This window comes from Nycticebus coucang, chromosome 3 (assembly GCF_027406575.1).
Source record: "Nycticebus coucang isolate mNycCou1 chromosome 3, mNycCou1.pri, whole genome shotgun sequence".
Classification (NCBI taxonomy): domain Eukaryota; kingdom Metazoa; phylum Chordata; class Mammalia; order Primates; family Lorisidae; genus Nycticebus; species Nycticebus coucang.
In genome coordinates, this window is record NC_069782.1 from 128,216,028 (window position 1) to 128,242,485 (window position 26,458).

The following is a 26,458-nucleotide window of genomic DNA, read 5'->3' on the forward strand; positions in this document are numbered from 1 at the left end:
ATGGTCTTTGTTTTTAATTCTATTTATGTGGTGAATTACTTTTATGGATTTGTGTCTATTGAACCATCATTGAATCTCTGGGATGAAGTCCACATGGTCATGGTAGGTTGTTTTTTGTTTTCTGTTTTTTTTAATGTGGAGCTAAATTCAATTTGATAGCATTTTATAAAGAATTTTTCATCCACATTCATAAGGGATATTGGTCTGCAGTTTTCTTTTTTTCGTTACATCCTTTCCTAGCTTTGGTATCATGGTCATATTGGCTTTTTAAAACGTATTAAGGTGTGTTCCTTCCTTCTCAAAGCTATGAAATAATTTCTGCGGTATGGGGGCCAGTTATTCTTTGTAGGTCTATTAAAATTTGGCTGTGAAATTGTCTAGTCCAGGACATTTTATTGTTGCTGAAATAATTTTTATTGCTACTTCAATTTTGGTGCTTGAATTGGTCTGTTCTGGAATTCTTTTTCTTCCTGATAAAGCCTAGAGAGTCCATATATTTCTCTCTCTCTCTCTTTTTTTTGTTTTTTCAGACATAGTCTCACTATGTCGTCCTCAGTAGAATGCTGTGGCATCACAGCTCACAGCAACCTCAAACTCTTGGGCTTAAGTGATTCTCTTGCCTCAGCCTCCCAAGTAGCTGGGACTATAGTCACCCAACACCATGCCTGGCTATTTTTTTGTTGCAATTGTTTAGCCTGCCTGGTCTGGGTTCAAACCGGCCACCTTTGGTATATGGGGCTGGCGCTGTAATTACCCTGCTATGGGAGCCGAGCCAAGAATCCATATATTTCTAAGAATTTATCCATGTCCTTCACATTTTCAAGTTTATGTGCACAGAGATGTTCATAGTACTCAGAGATGATATTTTGTATTTCTATGGTATCAGTTGTGATTTTCCTTTTTCATTTCTAAATGAGTTTATTAGATTCCTTTTTTTTCTGCTTCTGGTTAATTTAGTGAAACCTTGTCAATTTTGTTTGTCAGTAAAAAAAAATTCTCATGTCATTAATTTTCTGTATGATTCTTTTGTTATTAGTTTCACTTCGTTATGCTCTGTTTTTAGTTATTTCTTTTTAGAGGTTAGGATTAGTTTGCTCTTCCTTTTCCAGTTCCTTGAGATGATTCATTAGAATGAATTTGATGATTTGTGAACTTTCTGTCTTTTGCAGGTAGGCATTTAAGGTTATAAGTTTTCCTGATTTCCGAACTTTGGAGGCAGGCATTTAAGGCTATAAGTTTTCCTCTCAGGATCATTTTAGCTATATCTGACATGTTTTGATAACTTACGTCCCCTTTATCATTTAGGTCAAAGAATCTTGATTCCTATCTTAATTTTCTCCTTGACTCAATTATTGTTCAGCAGTAGGTTGTTTAGTTTCCATGACTTTGCATAGAAATAAGTGTTTCCATTGGAGTTAATTTCTAATTTAGTCCATTATGGTCTGAGAAGGTACATGGTATAATTTCTATGTTTCTAAATTTGTTGAGACATGTTTTATATAGCCTAGGATCTGATCAAAGTTAGAGAATGTTCCATGAGCTGAGGAGAAGAGCATATATTCAGTGATTTGGGGGGTAGAATGTTTTATAAACGTGTGTTAGGCCCATTTGTTCTACAGATCTACTTAAGTCAATTATTTCATTGTTTATTTTCTATTTGGCAGATCTGTCCCATTCTGTTAGAGGGGTGTAGAAGTCTTCAGCTATTATGGTGTTGCTGTTTATCATTTAGTTTAGATCAAGTAGGAGTTGCTTTGTGAATCTGGGTACACCTGTGTTAGGTGTACAAATATTTCAAATTATTGTTTATTCTTATTCAATTGTTCCCTTTACTACTATATCACAACCATCTTTGTCTTTCTTTACTTTTGTTGATTTGAAGTCTATATTATCTGATAAGAGAACTGCTACATAAGCTTTCTTTTGATTTCCATTTGCATGGAATAGTGTTTTCCTCCTCTTCATCTTGAATCCTTGTGAGTTAGTCCTAGAGACAGCAGATACTTGGCTTGTATATTTTTATCCATTCAGCAAACCTATGTCTCTTGAGTGGGGAGATCAAGCCATTCACATTTATTGAAAGATTTGATAAATGGAGTGGATTTCTGTTGAGTATCACTTTATCGTTACATTTAACCTCTTGAGCCATAGTGCTGACTGGGTTCTGACCTTTAGCTTTTAGATGATTTTACACTGCAGGCATCTATTGTGCTGGTCTATGCATAATTCAGGTCTGAGTACTTCCTGTAGGGCAGGTCTGGGCTTGGCAAATTCCCTCAGTATTTGCTGGAAAAACTTAATTTCTCCATCAAACTGAAACTGAGTTTTGCAGGATATAAAAGTCTAGGCTGGTGGTTGTTCTGTTTAAAATAATTGAAGATGGGGGTCTACTCCCTCTGGCTTATAAAGCTTTTGCTGAGAAATGTGCTGTTATCCTGATGGATTTCATGTGTAGGTCAGTTGTTGCTTATATCTAGCTGCTTATAGAATTTCTTCTTTCACTTTGTGTTTGGGTAGGTCAAATACAACGTGTCTAGGAGAGATCCTGTTTACTATGAATCTTCCCAGAGTTTGATAACCATTTTGTATTTGGATGTCTGGATCTCTGGAAATACTGGGTAAGTTTTCCATAATAATTTCCTCAAATAGATTTTCCATGTTTTTAGCACTTTCTTCTTCTACTTCAGGGATACCTATAAGTCATCTGTTTATTCAATTCACATAGTCCCATATCTAAGCTCTGCCCCTGTCAGTCTTTTTTCCTTCTTTAAATGATTGGGAAAGCTCAAAACCCTTGTCTTCAAGCTCTGAGATCCTTTTTTATCCTTGGCTTAATTTGTTGCTGAAATTTTCTGCTGCATTTTGAAAATCCCTGAATGACTCTTCATTTCTTTAAGTTCTATTATATCTTCCTAATTTTGTCAGGCTCTTTAGTGACTTTTCAATTAACTTCATAAAATTTTCTTTTTGTTAGTTTTCAACTTTTTCAATTCCATTTACCTTATTTGCCATCCATACAAATGGATGAACTCCATTTCTGTAATTTCAATCATTTTCTTATGTCCTTTCTTTTTCTTTTGAGACAGAGTCTCACTTTATCACCCTTGGTAGAGTGCCGTGGTGTCACAAGCTCACAGCAACCTCCTACTCCTGGGCTTAGGCGATTCTCTTGCCTCAGCCTCCTGAGTAGCTGGGACTACAGGCGCCCACCACAACACCTAGCTATTTTTTTGTTGCAGTTTGGCCAGGGCTGGGTTTGAACCTGCTACCCTCAGTATATGGGGCTGGCACCTTACCCACTGAGCCCCAGGCACCACCCTCAACCATTTTCTTTAGTTGGAGTTCAATGCTACAGCTCCATTGTGATCACTGGAAAGTATTGATCTGTTCTGATTTTTCATATTGCCTGTGTTTGTTTACTGGTTTCTTCACATCTGAGACATCTTTTCTCAATTCAGGGCTAATATCTTTGCAGGACTCCCCAGATAGTTGTAGGAGTTCAAGTCATGAACTGATGGACACTCCCTTCACTGAGGCTGGTATTGTGGAGATTGCTCTACCCAAGGTGTCCCCACAAGTTAACTACAACATCCAGATAAGGCTGTTGTGGATTCCAGTATTGTGGGTGTTTATTCAAAGCAGGTCAGTGTGCCGGTGGCTTGAGACTGGGGTGATGGGCCCCTGGTAGGGCACTGGACTTTAGAACAGTTCTTCCAGCCTTACTTTGGTGGTGAAGGCTCTGGGGTGAGGTCTTGGTGTCCAGGCACAGTGCTGGAGACTTGGGGATGGTGTCTTTGTCCTGACAAGAGTTCTGAAGGCACAAAGTGGGAGTCTGAGGCTCTAGCATGAGGACCTCAGAGCTGGAAATCGGAAGGAGCCAAAAGCAGAATCTCTGAGCAGGGCCTCTTAGTTGGAAGCAGAGCTGTGCAGATGGTGGATTGATACAAACTGGAGGGCAGGATAAGCACCAAGCAGGCAGGAGGCAGTTGGGGTCTAGAGGGCATAGTTGGGGTGAGCAAGCAGCAGGCTGCTCCACAGACACTTGGGTCCTGCAAATGTCAAGTCAAATGGGCTGAGGTTGGCTGCAGCAGACCAGGGACTGTAGAGCTCTCCAAGATCCACTCAGAGCCTGCCAAGGCAGCCACCCAAAGCCTCTCAGTTTGGAGCCTACTGTACTCTGTCCTGGGAGCCTCCAGGCTGGAACTAAGGTAGGGCTGGAAGCAAATCCTCTGAGCAGGGCCTCTGAGCCAGAAGGGGTCATGCAGATGGTGGGCCAATCCAATCTGGAGGATCAAGCAGGCAGAAGGGATGGAGGTCTAGAGGCCTGGAGGGCAGTTTTGGGGTTGAGCAAGCATCAAGCTACTCCTCAGGCACAGGGGTCCCATGGATGCCAAGTCAGGCATGCCATGTCAGGCATGCAGAGGTTGTAGCTCTCCCCACGCCCCATCCAGGACCTGCTGAAGTGGTCCCCCAAGCCTCTTTGATCAAAGCCTGTTGCACTCCAGTTAATTGCTGTGCCCAGATGCCACTGCATTCTAGGATGAAGCACCTGACTTCAAGTTCCTGGCATACAGAACTGCAAGAAAGCCACAAGTTACTCTACTCCCTCCCTTGCACAGTGTAGACCTGGCATGATGCACCTGAGTGTTCAGGATATCTTTAGCTGTTGCTTGATCCCCACTGCCTGTTGTGGGGCTCATGCAATGTCTCAGAACAGACTCCAGGCAGGTACCTGCTCTGACCAAGTGAGAGGTTGGTGGGGGTGGTGGAAGCTTTCTTTCAGTTCAGTCCACGCTACACTAGCAGGGCAAGCACAGCGCTCCAACACTCTATTCTCCTATTGTTTCCCTTGCATTCTCTAATCTTGTTATCACTCATCACCTTTCTTCCCATACTGAGTGTCCTGAGTTGCTTCTCTGTGATTTCACAATGCTACTTTAGAGAAGAATGATCTATATTTAGGCAGCTGGCTGCACTTTTCACTTCTTTCCTTGGGAATGACATGCTGGCAGGCTGTCTCTAGCACGACATTTTTTTGCTTCTGTCCAGCTTTCTTCTGATTATTGTTTATACAGTAATCAAAAGTGTAACTTTTTCCTTCCTTTTGCTTTTTATTGTGGTAAAAAAAACACATCACATAAAATTTATCATAGCTATGCGTTTCCCTCATTTCCAATCTTTCAAGTTTCCTTCTAGTGCCATTTCTCTTCTGTCTAAAGGATCTCCACTAGTAATTCTTTTAGAAAAAATCTCCTGGGAATAAATTTTCATCAGTATAAAAATATATTTATTCCACCTTTATGATGAAGGATATTTTCACCTGATATGAAATTTTCCATATACAGTTCTTTTCTTTCAGCACTTTAAAAATGTTGTTCCACTTCTTTCTGGCCACCACCATTCCTGATAAGAAATCTGCAGTTAATGAATTGTAGTTCTCTAAATCATTTTCTCTAGTTGCTCTCAAGATTTTTGCATTGCTTTTCATTTTCAGCAGATTGATGCAGATTTTGCGTTTATACTATTTGGGGTTCTATGAGCCTCTTGAATCCACAGGTTTATGTCTTCGAGCAAATTTGATAAGTTTCACACATTATTTCTTTACATATTTGCCTGTACAGTACTTTTCTTCCTATCTCTCTTTAGACACCAATGACACAAGTATTAGGACCTTTTGATAATGATCCCCAGTTCCTGAAGATCTGTTAAATTGCTTGTCAATTTGTTTTCTCCTCCTTCCTCCTCCTCCTCCTCCTCCAACTGTCTGTTGTTCAGATAGTTTATCTTGATCTATCTACACATTGCTAACACTTTCATCTGTTATCTCCACTTTCCTACTAAGCCACTGGCATTATTCTTTTATTTAAGTTATTGTAACTTTCAGTTTTAAAATTTCCATTTGTTTATGCTTTATATTTACAATTTCTTTACTGAAGTAAATAGTCTACACTTTCATTTGTTTTAAGAGTATCCACTTTTAATTGTTGGGACATTATTATAGTACTCCCATTTGAGTCTTTGTCAGGTAATTCCAACATCTATGTCAGTTTTTGTTTTTTTTTGCATCTGTTGATTGTGGACTGAACTCCAGTACAAGTGGAGATTTTCTTTGCTCTTTGTATGCCATAAAATTTTGGATAATAAATTGGACAATTTGAATAGTATGAAAACTCTAGATCTTGTCTGATCCTATGCAGAATACTGATATTTTTGTTCTAGGTGTTCTATCCAGATGAGTTCAGGCTATAAATTCAAATCAGCTTTCCTTGGGTTATGGCATCCATCACAAGTCTGTTTTCAATGTTTCAACGTTTTTATAGTGTCATTTAAATATGTTGTGTGTTTGTGCCCCCCAGTGGCACTGGATCAGGGGTCTATCTCTCTGTTGAACTTTCCAAATTTTCCATATAGTGTTTAGGATCAAAGCCATGTTTGCCTAGCTCAGGAATGAGCCCTGAAGTGCATAACAACTCCGTCACTTTCACACGCTCCTCCTCCTTAGTCTGCCTTTTTTGATGCTTGCTCTTTAATTAAGAAGGACCAGAGCAACATTTGGCCTAATAGTGATTTTGTCACACTACATTGGAATACCCTTTTCAATAATTTATTTGATGACCCATTAATTATAAAGTTTTCTACTCTAGCTGGTAAGAATATAGACACTGTAAACCCATGCAAGACCCACAGATTATTCCCTCTGCTTCTTTTGGGTGGACATCCCTGGCCTCAGACAGTTTCACTGCATACAGTGCCTACCAGGAATCAGCTGTAGAGACAATAGTGACCCTGTGAAGATCTCTGAAGCCTTCTCTGTGTGTAGCTGTGAACTCTCTAGCCATCTTCATTTCTAAGCTCTCCTAGTTCCTCTCCTCATTTCAGGAAGCTGCTGAGCTCAGCCTTGGTTCCTGATACCTGCACATAAGTCCAAATACTCTCTTTAACCAGTAAGGTGGTACAACTGTAAGTTTATCTTGTTTGTTTCCCCTCTTTCAAAGATCACTGTCCTCTACTGCCTAATATACTGTCTTCAAACTTTATTTTTACATATTTTGTCCAGTATTATAAGTGTTTCAGATGGGAAGGTAAATCCAGTCTCCATTACACTATCTTGGTCAGATGAAGAAGTCCTCAGTATCTGTTGATAGCAAGATCTAGGTTCCGACCATGAAAACCATAATCTATATATGAAAAATAAGAATGACATTGAACTGAGACCAGAATGTTAGGCATCCAGATAACGTGTGTTCTAACATGCAATATAACAGCAAACATAAGGTGAAGCCATGAAAGAAGGTAGAATAAATCAAATAAAGTAGCTGTGGTAAGCAAAGATTTGGAAAGAATAGGAATATGAGAGGATATGGACCTTAAATGAGAAAATGATAGATTAATGATCTGGAAATGGTCCCCATTACAACAATAGCTTTATGAAGACAGAGATTGTGTCTTAGTCACTGATATGTAGACACTATTCCTAGGTGCTCAATAAATATTTGTGTTCAATAAGTATTTGTTGAATGAAAATAAGTAAGACTTACCCCTCATTCCATGTGAAAAAGTGAAAATGGAAGAATGAAAGTTACATGTAGAAGAGTTATCTGATTTCATCTGAGACCTAGTCTTTGGTTAATGTAAGCAGTTGAAGGGTAAAATAAGAATGTTTTCAATAAGAAGGAAATTACCCATAGTAGGACAAGAATCCTGAACTTTATTTTTCCCTTAATTTTCCAAAGCTTAAGAGAGAATAATAATTTCTAGGATGTTTTTCAGTTATAGAACAAATTCAGAACAAACAGAGTTGAATTTTCTCATTCTTGGTTTTAAGGTAATGAAGAAGACTAATGTACTATTTTCTTTTAAATAGTCTAGTTCTTTGAACATTCAATATCAAATACATGAAGCCAATATGTGAAGGATAAAAATACATTAATACAAAATAAATGACACAATACAAACCTTCTTTGTGACAAAACATGTCACAAAAAGTTGATTTTCATATGTGAAGAATTTTCTGCGTGTGGCATGTCAATAGTCCTAGTTTTTTTATTCCAATATTAACCTCATATAACCTTATGCAATATCTTCCAAGAACCCAAAATTTATAGCAGGTCTTTAAAAATGAAAAAAAAAATTAGAAATTCCCTATCCCTAGGAATTTATAAATGCTTAAGTTTCCATGATATATGGAACAGTCCTATCTTTGAGACAAACAAATTCCTTCCTAGTCAGAGAGAATATGAGGATTTTTCATGGAATGGGATAGAATTTCAACTGGGATTTAAAAAATACTTGAATTTTCAGCAGGCTAAAATGAGCCAGTGTCATTATTTCTTGAGGTTGGATAGAAAAGAATTGTAAGAAAAGTGAGGAACTCCAAGTAGAATGAAGGAAAGGAAAAGATACAACTACGTGTTATGGACCAGAAAACAACCAGTTTTGATGCTATTGAGATTATTACAGAGTAATATAAGGAAACAAAGCAGAAAAGGTTCATAAAGTCCTCAGATACAATGATAAACAGTTTGTACTTAAATCAGTAGGTTTATTTCAAGGATAAATGTGGCATATTGGCAATGAAAAAGGAACTGGCTCAGGACATTTTAGGCTTATATACAAAATTACGAAATTCAAATCTGGCAAGCTATTAGTAATTTTTGTTCCTGGGATTTCCACTACCTTAAGCAGGAGAACAATCACAATATTCACAAAATATGCACAAATCAACCGAGGGTTTTAGTTTGGGTTTGAATTTCTACATCAGTCACACCACATATATCTCGCTCAAGTAAAGCACAATAATCTTAATCTCTAGTTGTCACATCATAAATATGACATTTTAAAGGTGTTTTTCACAGATACTCCTGGATGTTTGGAGTATATCAGTAAGAAAGTGAGAAACAGCTGTTGTATCTAAATTCAACAGACACACATTTACACAGAGGACAATGTTTAGAAAATGTCTTCAACCTCTGCCATTACTTCTTGAGATCATGAGGTCCCCTTCTGTTCACCCACCACTTAAGGAAAAAGATGAGAAAAAAAAGTATCAAATCATCAAATAAGAAACTATCAAAAGAAATGATCAAACAAGAAAGTTTCCATGAAAGCAGAAAATCACACTTTATTCAATCATTACAACTTGATTCTCTTCAAAAGGAATTCCAGGAAACCCTAAAAATTCCTAAGCACCTCAGAATCCCCACATACTTCCCCACCATTTCTACACAATTGTTCGTATGTTATTTGCAATAACCAAAAACTGGAAAAGACCAAAATGTCCAACAATAGGTGAGCAGTTAAACAGTGGTATGGGAAATAAAATACTGATAAATACCATACCTTGGATGAATCTCAGGGGCATTACACTAAGCAACATAAGCAAATCTCTAAACATCAATTGCTATATGATCCATTTATATAACATTTTTTTCATGACAAGATTATAGAGACAGAAGTAGGTGTGACTATAAAGAGGCAAAATGAGATTACTGTGATGATGGAATAATTTTGTCCTTAACTGCGGTGGTGGCTACACAACTCTATGCATGTGAGGAAATGTATAACACTTATACAGATCATACCATGTTGATTTGCTGGTTTTGATATTGCACTCCAGTTATGCAAGATGTAACTAATGGAGGAAAGTGAATGAAAAGAGTACAGGGGACCTTTTCTGTCCTAACTTTGCAACTTCCTGTATATTATTAATCATCAAAATGTTTCCAGATAAAAAAGTTTTAAATATTATTATATAAATTTAACAATCTCCATCAATTGCTTCCCTCATTTATTCAATCACTTGGTTAAATTATAAAAAGGGTAAGAGAAGATTAGAGTTGAAGCAAATCAACTAATCTAGAAATTGCAACTGGGAGCCCCTCGGCTGGATCTGGCCAACAGACTTGCTTTAACTGGCATCAACAACACTGTTTTAAAATTCCAAAGTCTTTATACATAAGCTCTAGTTCACCAGTTTTCACTCCTTTATAACTTTATACTCTGTGTTCTACTCATTTAAATTCCTACATAATCATAAAGGCATTTGAGTTTGCCACCCTGAAAAATATTTTATAATAATATGAAGCAAGTCTAAAGAGGTAAAATTAAATATCTAAAGTCACAGGCTTCTAATTCACATGCCCTGCTCTGCCTACTTCTTAAACTTATTTCACTTCTTTTTGGACATGTTCCTACTCTGAGTAAATATGTAGATATATCTTTCACTCTCTTGATACAATTTATCTCACCTGTCTTGAGTCAGACAACAAGCATGCCAAGACTCTTTTAAAATGGGACTACTTCTCTGTTTTTGTGCCAGTACCATGCTGTTTTGATCACTATCAACTTATAGTATAGTCTGAGGTCTGGTGGTGTGATTCCTCTTGCTTTATTTTTATTTCAGAGTAATGTGTTGGCTATTTGAGGTACTGAGGTAGATGTATGGAACAGAATAGAGAACCAAGAGATGGACCCAGCTACATACCATTATTTGATATTTGACAAGCCAATTAAAAACATTCAGTGGGGAAAAGATTCCCTATTTAACAAATAGTGCTGGGTGAATTGGCTGGCAACCTGTAGAAGACTGAAATGGGACACAACCTTTCACCATTAACTAAGATAGACTCTCACTGGATGAAAGATTTAAACTTAAGACATGAAACTATAAAAATACAAGAAGAGAGTGCAGGGAAAACACTTGAAGAAATCAGCCTGAGTGAATATTTTATGAGGAGGACCTCCCGGGCAATTGAAGCAACACCAAAAATACACTGCTGGGACCTGATGAAACTAAAAAGCTTCTGCACTTCTGCACAGCCAAGAACACAGTAAGTAAAGCAAGCAGACAGCCCTCAGAATGGGAGACGATATTTGCAGGTTACGTCTCCGACACAGGTTTAATAACCAGAATACACAGAGAACTCAAACATATTAGCAACAAAAGAATAAGTGGTCCCACCTCAGGGTGGGCAAGGGACATGAAGAGAAACTTCTCTGAAGAAGACAGGCACACAGCCTATACACATATGAAAAAATGCTCATCACTCTTAATCATCAGAGAAATGCAAATTGAAACTACTTTAAGATATCGTTTAACTCCAGTAAGATTAACCCACATCACAAAATCCCAAAACCAGAGATGTTGGCAGGGATGTAGAGAAAAGGGAACACTTCTACATTGCTGGTGGGAATGCACGCTAATATGTTCCTTTTGGAAAGATGTTTGGAGAACACTTAGAGATCTGAAAATAGACCTACCATTCAATCCTACAATTCCTCTACTATGTATGTATCCAGAAGACCAAAAATCACATTATAACAAAGATATCTGTGCCAGAATGTTTATTGAAGCCCAATTCATAATTGCTAACTCATGGAAGAAGCCCAAGTGCCCATCGACCCACGAATGGATTAATAAATTGCGGTAAATGTATACCATGGAATATGATGCAGCTTTAAAGAAAGATGGAGACTTTACCTTTTTCATGTTTACATGGATCGAGCTGGAACATAGTCTTCTTAGCAAAGAATCTCAAGAATGGAAGAAAAAGTATCCAATATACTCAGCTCTACTATAAAACCAATTTATAGCTTTCATATGAAAGCTATAACCCAATTATAGCCCAAGAATATGGGGAAAGAAGAGAGGGAGGAGGAGGGGAGGATGGGTGGAAGCAGGGTAATTGGAGGGACCACACCTATGGTGCATCTTACTAGGTTACATGTGAAATTTACTAAATGTAGAATATAAATGTCTTAACACAATAGCTAAGAAAATGCTGTGAAGGCTATGTTAACCAGTTTGATGAAAATATTTCAAATTGTATATAAAACCAGCACATTGTACCCCATGATTGCATTAATGTACACAGCTATGATTTAATTAAAATAAATAAATAAATAAAATGAGAATACTCGCCTTTCCCAAAACACAGAACTCCTGGAATAATCAACGAAGATAGTATATGTCTTACCGTTATGTAAAGTCCTATATGAGTATACAATATTAAATATACACATATTTGCCATTTCCCCTTTGAAGCAGCAGGTACTGTGAACTGTGTGTAATACTGTGTTTCATCTTTCCTGGTAGAGAGAAACTTCCAGTAAGATCATTATATTGCAATGGGTTATACAAGGTGCACATTAGGGATGGTAGCACAGAGAAAGGGAGCAAGTTCAATGGAAACAACTGTGCATCTTGGAATTAAGCACTAGAAAGAAGGGTTAATGCTAAGAGTGAAGGGAAAGGAAAAAAGTCAACTCTGTGGTACACCTATCTTACTTCTGACCTGGCCAAACTAAAATAATTAGAGTCAGGGCTGTATATTTACTTATCCTTAATTAATCTTTGAAAATTAGTTTCAAGGGGAGCAAAGACAAGATGGGTGACTGAAGCTAGTCTTCCACGGAGGCTCCCATCCAGAAGGAGAGTTAAAGGACACAAATATAGCAAGTAACCTGGTGGATTAGAGCTGTACCAAGAGAGAAGGTTGAGGAACACACACCAACACCACTGACGTAAGCTGCAACCCCAAGGATACAAACCAAAGGTACAAAATCCATCACCAAGTGGACAGGAGTCCCCTCCCCCATGAGAATGGCTCAGAGTACCCCACAAACAAATCAGCAGAGTTCAAAGCTCCTCCCACTATACTACATGGGAGAGACCCTCTAAAAACTAGACCTACCTCCCCTACTAGGGTGCCATGGCGCTTTCCTGTCAGGCATAAAACTGTATAAAACTGTATATATCCTCTACCTGCAATTCTGAGCTCCCAGGACTCCCCTCCACTCTCATTCTGAGGTCTGGAGGCCTGTTCCCAAGGAGTCCAGATTCTTGGGTAATTTCTCGAGGGGTATGGACAGGAACTGGACTGCAGCTCGTAAGTACTGATTCTGCAGCACAGGAGTGAGGAGAAGACGGTCGGCTGAGAGAGAACCATGGCAGAGCGGCAGTGCCCTGAGGCGCAGAGCAGCAGCGATTTTTGGCAACAATAGGGCTCACCCCTGGATATACCAAAGCCACAACCCTGTCTCTCTGGGCAACCAGAGGAGACCGGGCATCTTCTCAGGTGGCAACAACTGCGGAACAGATCTGGGATGAAAACGCAGGCCCCATGAGACTTCAACACAGAGTAACTGTTTCACTGGTGTCGGACAGAAACCAGCAGAAAATAAGACAAAGCTACTTAGTCCCACCACACCAAACAGGTCCCCAGTTTCTCAGGTGCTGTAGCACTGTATGGGTCCTCAACAGACCTCCAGGGGAAAAATCAAATGGTTTAAAATAATCATGGGGCGGAATCAGCAGAAAAACTCTGGTAACATGAATAACCAGAATAGATCAACCCTCCCCAAGGAAAGATATGGAAGATGTAACTGAAGATCCCATTCATAAACAGCTGGCCGAGAGGTCAGAAATTGAACTGAGAATGGGGACTGCAAACAAGATTAATAGAATGGAGGAAAATTTGGAATTAGAAATTCGAGGAGCAATTCAAAAGTTGGAATTAGAAATTAGAGGATAAATTCAAAAGTTGTCTCAAGAATTTAACGAATTTAAAGACTAAACCACCAAAGACTTTGACACACTGAAGCAAGAATTTGCAGCCCTCAAAGATCTAAAAAATACAGTAGAATCCCTAAGTAACAGAATGGAGCAAGCAAAAGAAGCATTTCTGACATTGAAGAAAAAGCATTTGAATGCTCCCAAACTCTCAAACAGGAAGAGTAATGGAGAGCAAAATGGATCATTCTCTCAGAGAGCTCTGGGATAATTCAAAGAAGGATAATATCCGCCTCATTGGAATCCCCAAAAGTGAAGAAGTGGCTTTGCAAGGCACAGAGTCCTTTCTCCATGAAATTATGAAAGAGAATTTTCCAGACATGCCAAGAGATTCTGAAATTCAGATAGCACACAGTTTAAGAATGCCAGCACAACTCAACCCAAATAAGACATCCCCCAGGCATATCACAATTAACTTCACTAAAGTTAATATGAAGGAGGAAATTCTGAAAGCAGCCAGATATAAGAAATCCATTACCTACAAAGGGAAGAATGACTGCAGATCTCCCTGTTGAAACTTTTCAAGCCAGAAGAAGGGGTCATCAACTTATAATCTCCAAAATCAAAATAACTTTCAACCCTGGATCCTGTATCCAGCTAAACTGAGTTTCATTTATAATGGAGAAATTAAATACTTTAATGACATTCGTATGTTGAAGAAATTTGCCATAACCAAACCAGCTCTTCAGGATATTCTCAGAACTATCCTTCATAATGACCAGCCCAATCTTCTACCACAAAAGTAAACTCACTCAGAAACTTTTCATCAAACTCCAACTTCCACAGAAGCGAAAGGATTAAAAATATCCACTGGACTTTCAAAAAACTTGATACCCAACTTTTACCAGACATACCAATATTCTCCATTAATGTAAATGGCTCAAACTGTCCTCTAAAGAGTCACAGGTTGGCTGACTGGATACAAAAGCTCAGGCCAGATACTTGCTGCATACAAGAATCACATCTTACCTTAAAAGAGAAACATAGACTCAGGGTGAAAGGACAGTCATCCACATTTCAGGCAAATGGTAATCAGAAAAAAAGCAGGTGTTGCAATACTATTTGCAGACACAATAGGCTTTAAAATAACAAAGGAAGGGAAGGATAAGAATGGTCACTTCATATTTGTTAAGGGTAACACTGAATATGATGAGATTTCAATTATTGATATCTATGCACCCAACCAGAATGCACCTCAATTTATAAGAGAAACTTTAACAGACATGAGCAACTTGATTTCCTCCACCTCCATAATAGTCGGAGGTTTCAACACTCCTTTGGCAGTGTCGGAGCGATCCTCCACCAAGAAGCTGAGCAAAGAAATCTTAGATTTAAATCTAACCATCCAACATTTGGATTTAGCAGACATCTACAGAACATTTCATCCCTAAAAAACTGAATACACATACTTTTCATCAGCCCACGGAACATACTCCAAAATCAATCACATCTTAGGTCACAAGTCTAACCTCAGTAAATTTAAAGGAATAAAAATTATTCCTTGCATCTTCTCGGACCACCAGTGAATAAAAGTTGAACACAGTAAGAACAGGAATCTGCATACTCATACAAAACCATGGAAATTAAATAACCTTATGCTGAATGATAGCTGGGTCAGAGATGAGATCAAAAAGCAAACTGCCAAATTTTTAGAACGAAATGACAATGAAGAAATAAATTATCAGAGCCTCTGAGATACCACAAAGGCAGTCCTAAGAGAGAAATTTATAGCACTGCAAGCCTTCTTCAAGAGAACGGAAAGAGAGGAAGTTAACAACTTAATGGGACATCTCAAGCAACTGGAAAAGGAAGAACATTCCAACCCCAAACCTAGTAGAAGAAAAGAAATAACCAAAATTACGGCAGAATTAAATGAAGTTGAAAACAAAAGAATTATACAACAGATCAATAAATCAAAAAGTTGGTTTTTTGAAAAGGTCAATAAAATAGATAAACCTTAGGCTAACCTAACCAGGAAAAAAAGAGTAAAATCTCTAATTTCCTCAATCAGAAACAAGGACGAAATAACAGACTCCTCAGAAATTCAAAAAATCTTTAATGAATATTACAAAAAATTTTATTCTCAGAAATATGAAAATCTGAAAGAAATTGACCAATACTTGGAAGCATGTCACCTTCCAAGACTTAGCCAGAATCAAGTCGAAATGTTGAACAGGTCAATATCAAGTTCTGAAATAGCATCAACCATACAATATCTCCCTAAAAAGAAAAGCCCAAGACCAGACGGCTTCACGTCAGAATTATACCACACCTTTAAAGAGGAACCAGGACCTATATTACTCAACGTGTTCCAAAATATAGAAAAAGAAGTAAGACTATACAACAACACGTCCTACGTAGCAAACATCACCCTTATCCCCAAATGAGGAAAAGACCCAACAAGAAAAGAAAATTATAGACCAATATCACTAATGAATATACATGCAAAAATATTCAACAAGATCCTAACAAAAGGAATCCACCAACACATCAAACAAATTATACATCATGACCAAGTCAGTTTTATCCCAGGGCCTCAAGGGTGGTTCAATATACATCAATCTATAAGTATAATTTAGTACATAAACAAATTAAAAAACAAAGACCATATGATTTTCTCAACTGATGCAGAAAAAGCTTTTGATAATATCCAGCATCCATTCATGATCAGAACACTTAAGAAAACGAGTATAGATAATTTCCTGGGACCTGGAGGCTGACGCTTCCTTCCAGTAAAACCTGTGAGTTCTGTAATAGCAGGAGCCAGCTTCTTCAGCTTGATTCAAACTGACCAGTGAGAAAGCATAAAGATTTTTGAAAATAAGAAACAAGATGGAAGATGGCAGCCGAGTAACAGCTTCCTTGAATCTGGGCAACATGAGTCTGGGGAGACAGGACTCCAGGCATCTCTGGCTGGTGGAATCTGCCTATCATCACCCCTGAGAGGATACAGGGAGTCAGCGAGAGACTTCTAGACCCCAAGAGGAAGACTAAAACAGTGGAAAACCGGCAAGTGGTCACGTGTGTTCAATCCGTCTAAACCGGCCCGCAACTTCCACAGGCACGAGAATTTAAAGAGCAAGAGGAAGTGAAAGGAAAATTAGGGCAAGGAAACAGATAAAAGAAATCACTCATGAGGAAGAATCAGCAGAAAACTCCAGGCAACATGAAGAACCAGTCCAGAACAACCCCGCCAAGGGACCATGAGGTAGCTACTGCAGAGGATTCCACCTATAAAGAAATGTTAGGAATGACAGAAAGGGAATTTAGAATACACATGTTGAAAACAATGAAAGAAATGATGGAAACAATGAAGGAAACTGCTAATAAAATGAAAAATAACCAAAAAAAATTCAAAAACAAAATCAAATAAGAGATGAATGATATGAAGACATAAAAAGGATATAGCAGAGCTGAAGGAACTGAAACAGTCAATTAGGAAACTTAAAGATGCAATGGAAAGTATCAGCAACAGGTTAGACCATGCAGAAGAAAGAATTTCAGAGGTAGAAGACAAAGTTTTTGAGATAACTCAGATAGTAAAAGAGGCAGAAAAGAAGAGAGAGAAAGCAGAACGTTCACTGTCAGAATTATGGGACTTTATGAAGCGTTCCAACATACGAGTTATAGGAATTCCAGAAGGGGAAGAAGAATGCCCCAGAGGAATGGAAGCCATACTAGAGAATATTATAAAAGAAAATTTCCCAAATATCACCAAAGATTCTCACACACTGCTTTCAGAGGGCTATCGGACCCCAGGTCACCTCAACTCTAACCGAGCTTCCCCAAGACACATTGTGATGAACCTGTCGAAAGTCAAGACAAAAGAAAAGATTCTGTAAGCTGCCAGGAGTAAGCGCCAGTTGACCTACAGAGGCAAATCCATCAGAGTGACCGCAGACTTCTCTAATGAAACTTTCCAAGCAAGAAGACAATGGTCATCTACCTTTAATCTTAAACAGAACAATTTCCAGCCCAGAATTCTGTACCCTGCTAAGCTAAGCTTAAAAATTGACAGAGAAATCAAATCATTTACGGATATACAAACATTGAGGAAATTCGCCACAACAAGACCAGCTTCTACAGGAAATACTTCAAACTGTTCTGCACACTGACCACCACAATGGATCAGCAGCAAAGTAAGAACTCAGAAATTAAAGGACAGAACCTAACCTCCACACTGATGCAAAAGACAAAACTAAGCAATGGACTCTCACAAAATAAGACGAATAGAATACTACCATACTTATCAATTATCTCAATACATGTTAATGGCTTGAATTCCCCACTGAAGAGACATAGATTGGTAGACTGGATTAAAAAACACAAGCCATCCATTTGCTGTCTGCAAGAAACACACTTGGCTTCAAAAGACAAATTAAAGCTCCGAGTCAAGGGTTGGAAGACAATTTTTCAGGCAAATGGAATTCAGAAGAAAAGAGGAGTTGCAAACTTATTTTCAGATACATGTGGATTTAAAGCAACTAAAGTCAAAAAAGACAAAGATGGTCACTTTATATTGGTCAAGGGAAAAATACAACAAGAAGACATTCCAATTCTAAATATTTATGCACCCAATTTAAATGCTCCCAGATTCTTGAAACAGACCTTACTCAGTCTGAGCAATATGATATCTGATAAGACCATAATAACAGGGGACCTTAATACTCCTCTTACAGAGCTGGACAGATCCTCTAAACAGAAATTAAACAAGGATAGAAGAGATTTAAATGAGACCCTAGAACAACTGTGCTTGATAGACGCATATAGAAGACTCCATCCCAAAGATAAAGAATATACATTCTTCTCATCACCCCATGGAACATTCTCCAAAATTGATCATATCCTGGGACACAAAACAAATATCAACAGAATCAAAAGAATTGAAATTTTACTTTGTATCTTCTCAGACCATAAGGCACTAAAGGTGGAACTCAACTCTACCAAAAATGCTCGATCCAACCCAAAGGCATAGAAATTAAACAATCTTCTGTTGAATAACAGATGGGTGCAGGAAGAAATAAAACAGGAAATCATTAACTTCCTTGAGCATAACAACAATGAAGACATAAGCTACCAAAACCTGTGGGATACTGCAAAAGCAGTTTTGAGAGGAAAATTCATCGCTTTAGATGCCTACATTCGAAAAACAGAAAGAGAGCACATCAACAATCTCACAAGAGATCTTATGGAATTGGAAAAAGAAGAACAATCTAAGCCTAAACTCAGTAGAAGAAAAGAAATATCCAAAATCAAATCAGAGATCAATGAAATTGAAAACAAAAGAATCATTCAGAAAATTAATGAAACAAGGAGTTGGTTTTTTGAAAAAATAAATAAAATAGATAAACCATTGGCCAGACTAACGAGGAATAGAAAAGTAAAATCTCTAGTAACCTCAATCAGAAATGATAAAGGGGAAATAACAACTGATCCCACAGAGATACAAGAGATCATCTCTGAATACTACCAGAAACTCTATGCCCAGAAATTTGACAATGTGAAAGAAATGGATCAATATTTGGAATCACACCCTCTCCCTAGACTCAGCCAGGAAGAAATAGAGCTCCTGAACAGACCAATCTCAAGCACTGAGATCAAAGAAACAATAAAAAATCTTCCAACCAAAAAATGCCCTGGTCCAGATGGCTTCACTCCAGAATTCTATCAAACCTTCAAGGAAGAGCTTATTCCTGTACTGCAGAAATTATTCCAAAAAATTGAGGAAGAAGGAATCTTCCCCAACACATTCTATGAAGCAAACATCACCCTGATACCAAAACCAGGAAAAGACCCAAACAAAAAGGAGAATTTAAGACCAATCTCACTCATGAACATAGATGCAAAAATTCTCAACAAAATCCTAGCCAATACATTACAGCTTATCATCAAAAAAGTCATTCATCATGATCAAGTAGACTTCATCCCAGGGATGCAAGGCTGGTTTAACATAGGCAAGTCTATAAACATTATCCACCATATTAACAGAGGCAAAAATAAAGATCACATGATCCTCTCAATAGATGCAGAAAAAGCATTTGATAAAATCCAGCATCCTTTTCTAATTAGAACACTGAAGAGTATAGGCATAGGTGGCACATTTCTAAAACTGATTGAAGCTATCTATGACAAACCTACAGCCAATATTTTACTGAATGGAGTAAAACTGAAAGCTTTTCCTCTTAGAACTGGAACCAGACAAGGTTGTCCTCTGTCACCTTTACTATTCAACATAGTGCTGGAAGTTCTAGCCAATACAATTAGGCAAGACAAGGAAATGAAGGGAATCCAAATGGGAGCAGAGGAGGTCAAACTCTCCTTCTCTGCTGACGACATGATCTTATACTTAGAGAACCCCAAAGACTCAACCACAAGACTCCTAGAAGTCATCAAAAAATACAGTAATGTTTCAGGATATAAAATCAATGTCCCCAAGTCAGTAGCCTTTGTATACACCAATAACAGTCAAGATGAGAAGCTAATTAAGGACACAACTCCCTTCACCATAGTTTCAAAGAAAATGAAATACCTAGGAATATACCTAACGAAGGAGGTGAAGGACCTCTATAAAGAAAACTATGAAATCCTCAGAAAGGAAATAGCAGAGGATATTAACAAATGGAAGAACATACCATGCTCATGGACGGGAAGAATCAACATTGTTAAAATGTCTATACTTCCCAAAGCAATCTACCTATTCACAATGCCATTCCTATCAAAATACCAACATCGTACTTTCAAGATTTGGAAAAAATGATTCTGCGTTTTGTATGGAACCGGAAAAAAACCCGTATAGCTAAGGCAGTTCTCTGTAACAAAAATAAAGCTGGGGGCATCAGCATACCAGATTTTAGTCTGCACTACAAAGCCATAGTGCTCAAGACAGCATGGTACTGGCACAAAAACAGAGACATAGACACTTGGAATCGAATTGAAAACCAAGAAATGAAACTAACATTTTACAACCACCTAATCTTTGATAAACCAAACAAGAACATACCTTGGGGGAAAGACTCTCTATTCAATAAATGGTGTTGGGAGAACTGGATGTCTACATGTAAAAGACTGAAACTGGACCCACACCTTTCCCCACTCACAAAAATTGATTCAAGATGGATAAAGGACTTAAATTTAAGGCATGAAACAATAAAAATCCTCCAAGAAAGCATAGGAAAAACACTGGAAGATATTGGCCTGGGGAAAGACTTCATGAAGAAGACTGCCATGGCAATTGCAACAACAACAAAAATAAACAAATGGGACTTCATTAAACTCAAAAGCTTCTGTACAGCTAAGGAGACAATAACCAAAGCAAAGAGACAGCCTACACAATGGGAAAGGATATTTGCTTATTTTCAATCAGACAAAAGCTTGATAACTAGGATCTATAGAGAACTCAAATTAATCCACATGAAAAAAGCCAACAATCCCATATATCAATGGGCAAGAGACATGAATAGAACTTTCTCTAAAGATGACAGACAAATGGCTAACAAACACATGAAAAAATGTTCATCATCTCTATATATTAGAGAAATGCAAATCAAAACAACCCTGAGATATCATCTAACCCCAGTGAGAATGGCCCACATCACAAAATCTCAAAACTGCAGATGCTGGCGTGGATGTGGAGAGAAGGGAACACTTTTACACTGCTGGTGGGACTGAAAACTAGTACAACCTTTCTGGAAGGAAGTATGGAGAAACCTCAAAGCACTCAAGCTAGACCTCCCATTTGATCCTGCAATCCCATTACTGGGCATCTACCCAGAAGGAAAAAAATCCTTTTATCATAAGGACACTTGTACTAGACTGTTTATTGCAGCTCAATTTACAATCCCCAAAATGTGGAAACAGCCTAAATGCCCACCAACCCAGGAATGGATTAACAAGCTCTGGTATATGTATACCACGGAATACTATTCAGCCATTAAAAAAAATGGAGACTTTACATCCTTCGTATTAACCTGGATGGACGTGGAAGACATTATTCTTAGTAAAGCATCACAAGAATGGAGAAGCATGAATCCTATGTACTCAATTTTGATATGAGGACAATTAATGACAATTATGGTTATGGCGGGGGAAACAGAAAGAGGGATGGAGGGATGGGGGTGGGGCCTGGGTGTGTGTCACACTTTAGGGGGGCAAGACATGATTGCAAGAGGGACTTTACCCAACAATTGCAATCAGTGTAACCTGGCTTATTGTACCCTCAATGAATCCCCAACAATAAAAAAAAAAAAAAACGAGTATAGAACAGACATTTCTTAAACTGATAGAGGCCATCTACAGCAAACCCACAGCCAATATCGTATTGAATGGAGTTTAATTAAAATCATTTCCACTCAGATCAGGAACCAGACAAGGCTGCCCATTATCTCCAGTGCTCTGTAACATTGTGATGGAAGTTTTAGCCATCGCAATTAGGGAAGAAAAAGCGATCAAGGGTATCCATATAGGATCAGAAGAGATCAAACTTTTGCTTTTCACAGATGATATGATTGTATATCTGCAAAACACCAGGGATTCTACTACAAAACTCTTAGAAGTGATCAAGGAATACAGCAGCGTCTCAGGTTACAAAATCACCATCATAAATCAGTAGCCTTTATATATATCAACAATAGTCATGGTAAAATATAGTTAATGACTCTATTCCATTCACAGTAGTGCCAAAGAAGATGAAATATTTGGGAGTTTATCTAACAATAGACTTGAAAGATCTTTATAAAGAGAACTATGAAACTCTAAGAAAAGAAATAGCTGAAAATGTTAACAAATGGAAAAACATACCATGCTCATGGCTGGGAAGAATCAACATTGTTAAAATGTCCATACTACCCAAAGCAATATACAATTTTAATGCAATCCCTATTAAAGCTCCACTGTCATACTTTAAAGATCTTGAAAAAATAATACTTCGTTTTATATGGAATCAGAAAAAACCTCGAATAGCCGAGACATTACTCAGAAATAAAAACAAAGCAGGAGGAATAATGCTACCGTACCTAGACTATACTATAAATCAATAATGATCAAAACAGCATGGTACTGGCACAAAAACAGAGAAGTAGATGTATGGAACAGAATAGAGAACCAAGAGATGAATCCAGCTACTTACCGTTATTTAATCTTTGACAACACAATTAAAAACATGCAGTGGGGAAAAGATTCCCTATTTAACAAATGGTGCTGAGTGAATTGGCTGGCAACCCGTAGAAGACTGAAACTGGATGCACACCATTCACCATTAACTAAGATAGACTCTCACTGGATTAAAGATTTAAATTGAAGACATAAAACTATAAAAATACTAGAAGAGAGTGCAGGGAAAACCCTTGAAGAAATCGGTCTGGGTAAGTATTTTATGAGGAGGACCCTCCCACCCCCACCCCCGGCAATTGAAGCAGCTTCAAAAATACACTACTGGGACCTGATCAAACTAAAAAGCTTCTGCACAGCCAAGAACACGTAAGTAAAGCAAGCAGACAGCCCTCAGAATGGGAGAAGATATCTGCAGGTTATGTCTCCAACAAAGGTTTAATAACCGGAATCCACAGAGAACTCAAACGTATAAACAAGAAAAGAACAAGTGATCCCATCGCAGGCTGGGCAAGGGACTTGAAGAGAAACTTCTCTGAAGAAGACAGGCGCACGGCCTACAAACATATGAAAAAATGGTCATCATCCTTAATCATCAGAGAAATCCAAATCAAAACTACTTTGAGATATCATCTAATTCCAGTAAGATTAGCTCATATCACAAAATCCCAAGACCAGAGATGTTGGTATGGATGTGGAGAAAAGGGAACACTTCTACACTGCTGGTGGGAATGCAAATTAATACATTCCTTTTGGAAAGATGTTTGGAGAACACTTAGAGATCTAAAAATAGATCTGCCATTCAATCCTATAATTCCTCTACCCAAAAGACCAAAAATCACATTATAACAAAGATATTTGTACCAGAATGCTTATTACAGCCCAATTCATAATTGCTAAGTCATGGAAAAAGCCCAAGTGCCCATTGATCCATGAATGGATTAATAAATAGTGGTATATGTACACCATGGAATATTATGCAGCCTTAAAGAAAGGTGGAGACTTTACCTCTTTCATGTTTACATGGATGGAGCCAGAACATATTCTTCTTAGTAAAGTATCTCAAGAATGGAAGAAAAAGTATCCAATGTACTCAACCCTTCTATGAAACTAATTTATGGCTTTCATATGAAAGCTATAACCCAGTTATAACCTAAGAATAGGGGAAGAGGGAGTGGGAGGGTGGGCAGAGGGAGGGTGATTGGTAGGATTACACCTGCGGTGCATCCTACAAGGGTACATGTGAAACTTAGTAAATGTAGAGTATAAATATCTTAACACAATAACTAAGAAAATGCCAGGAAGGCTATGTTAATCAGTGTGATGAAAATGTGTCAAAGGGTCTATAAAACCAGTGTATGGTGCCCCATGATTGCATTAATGTACACAGCTATGATTTAATAAAAAAAAAGTCAAAATAAAAATAAAAAAAAAAAGAAAATTATTTTCGAGTGTAAATGTCTACCTCCACGCATTAAAACTATATCTAAGTGCTGTTGACTATATATGTATTCTTACATAATTTTTTTCTGTGATTACATAGATAGATTATAGATTAATATGTGTACACATAGACCTTCACATGTATAGTTCCCTTTTTTTTTTTTTTTTTTTGAGACAGATTCTTACAATGTTGCCCTTAGTAGAGGGCCATGGTGTCACAGCTCACAGCAATCTCAAATTCTTGAGCTTAAGTGATTCTCTTCCTCAGCCTCCCAAGTAGCTGGGATGACAGGCGCCCACCACAATGTACAGCTATTTTTTTTGTTGCAATTGTCCTTGTTATTTAGCTGGCCCTGGCCGGGCTCAAACCCACCAGCCTTGGTGCATGTGGGTGGCACTGTAACCACTGTGCTGCAGGCACTGATCCAGTATAGTTCTATTTTTATAAAAATGGGGTCATGCTGTACAAGTAGTTCTTCAAATTACACCTTTCATTTAAAAGAATATATCACAGGCATCTTCTCATATCGGCACATATAGTTCTACTGCATTCCTTTTAATAGTTCAGTGTATTTCAACTAAATGACTGTATCAAATTTATCTAATTATTCCTCTATTGATGCACATTAAGTTATTGCTTGTATTCTATCCCCTATGCTACAAAGAAAATAAACATTAACATACTTACAATATTCTTTCCATAAAATAGAATTCTAAGATTTAGGATTATTAAGAATGTGACTTTTGATTTTTATCACATTTTTTATTCCCACCAACAGTGTCCATTTTTACACATGTCCATTTGGTCTTCAATTTTTGTATTAATTTTCTTCTAATCTGTTATTCATCTTTTAACTTTATAAATTATTTTGTAAGATAGAAGTGTAGTTTTATGTAGTCATATGAGCCACTCATTTTATTTACAATTTCTAAGTTTTATGACTTGTATATACATCCCCAATTTAAAAAATATTCTTCCACAATTTATAGTATTTCTATATTAGAAAAGAAGTGCTATTTAGATTTTTAATCCATCTGGAATTTATTTTTGTATGTGATATGAAATAGAAAACAAAATCTAAATTTACATTCTTAAAATTACACAACTTATTGAATCTATCCTTCCTCATTAATTTGAAGTGTCACAAACTTTTTTATACATTAAATTCCCATATACACTTATTTCTTTTTCTAGACTATGCCATTGATTATTTTCAATTATTCCAGTGTTTTAAAAATATTAGCATTATAACATTATTTTTGAAAACTTTCTTGGCTACTCTGAAATATTTATTCTTATAAAAGAATGTTTAAAACCACTTGCCAATCAGTGTAACTGGCTTATTGTACCCTCAATGAATCCCCAACAATAAAAAAAAAAAAAAAAAAAAACAAAAAAAAAACCACTTGCCAAATTCCATCCCCTCAAAACTGCTTGGGGAATCGTTTAGCTTAGAATTGTATAATTAATGGTGGGGCCACTGAATATTATGTTTTACCTGATAGGATGAACGATAAAATACTCACCATTTGAGAAGAAATGATATTTAGTGTTCCTCTCTAGTAATATGGTATGCTTCTTTATTCAGATATAATTTTATGAGCTTCATTAAAACTATTCTGTTTAGGACCTCTTTGCAGCAGATTGAACATCAAATCTGAGTAGCTCTTGATAACGGACAAGGCATGGCACTTTATAAAGCTAAGGCATATTCTAAAAATCATTAATCTATTTTTGCTTTTTCTGAAAACACAGGTCACCCAGGGCTCCACCTGTGCTGTGTTCGACCTGGGAGGAATTGGCCCATTATCATAGGCTGTAAAGCTTCCAGAGCATCCAGGATCATTGCCGTGGACATCAATAAAGATAAATTTTCAAAGGCCAAGGAAGTGGGTGCCACTGAATGCATCAACCCACAAGACTACAAGAAGCCCATCCAGGAGGTGTTAATGGAAATAACTGATGGAAGTGTGGATTTTTCATTTGAGGTCATTGGTCGGTTTGACACTATGATGGCTGCTCTGTTATGTTAGCATGAGATGTGTGACACAAGTGCCATTGTAGAAGTCCCTCCTTATTCTCAAAACTTCTCAATGAACCCTATGCTGCTATTGATGGGACACATCTGGAAAGGAGGTGTCTTTGGTGGCTATAAGAATAAAAATTCTGTCCCCAAGCTTGTGGCTGATTTTATAGCTAAGAAATTTTCATTGGATATATTAATAACTAATGTTCTACCTTTTGAAAAAATAAATGCAGTATTTGACCTGCTTTGCTCTGGAAAAAGCATCCATACTGTCCTGACATTTTGAGACCATATAGATGCCTTCCTTGCCAGC

At 37.6% G+C, this 26,458-nt stretch overlaps 1 protein-coding gene and 1 pseudogene across 1 annotated transcript in view; one reads left to right on the plus strand and one right to left on the minus strand.

The window, feature by feature from the left end:
* On the plus strand, positions 1-26,431 carry LOC128582543 (alcohol dehydrogenase 1C-like; annotated as a pseudogene).
* The window catches only part of HPSE2 (heparanase 2 (inactive)), an 841,015-nt gene that overhangs the window by 628,833 nt on the left and 185,724 nt on the right, over positions 1-26,458 (minus strand). The window lies entirely within an intron of this gene.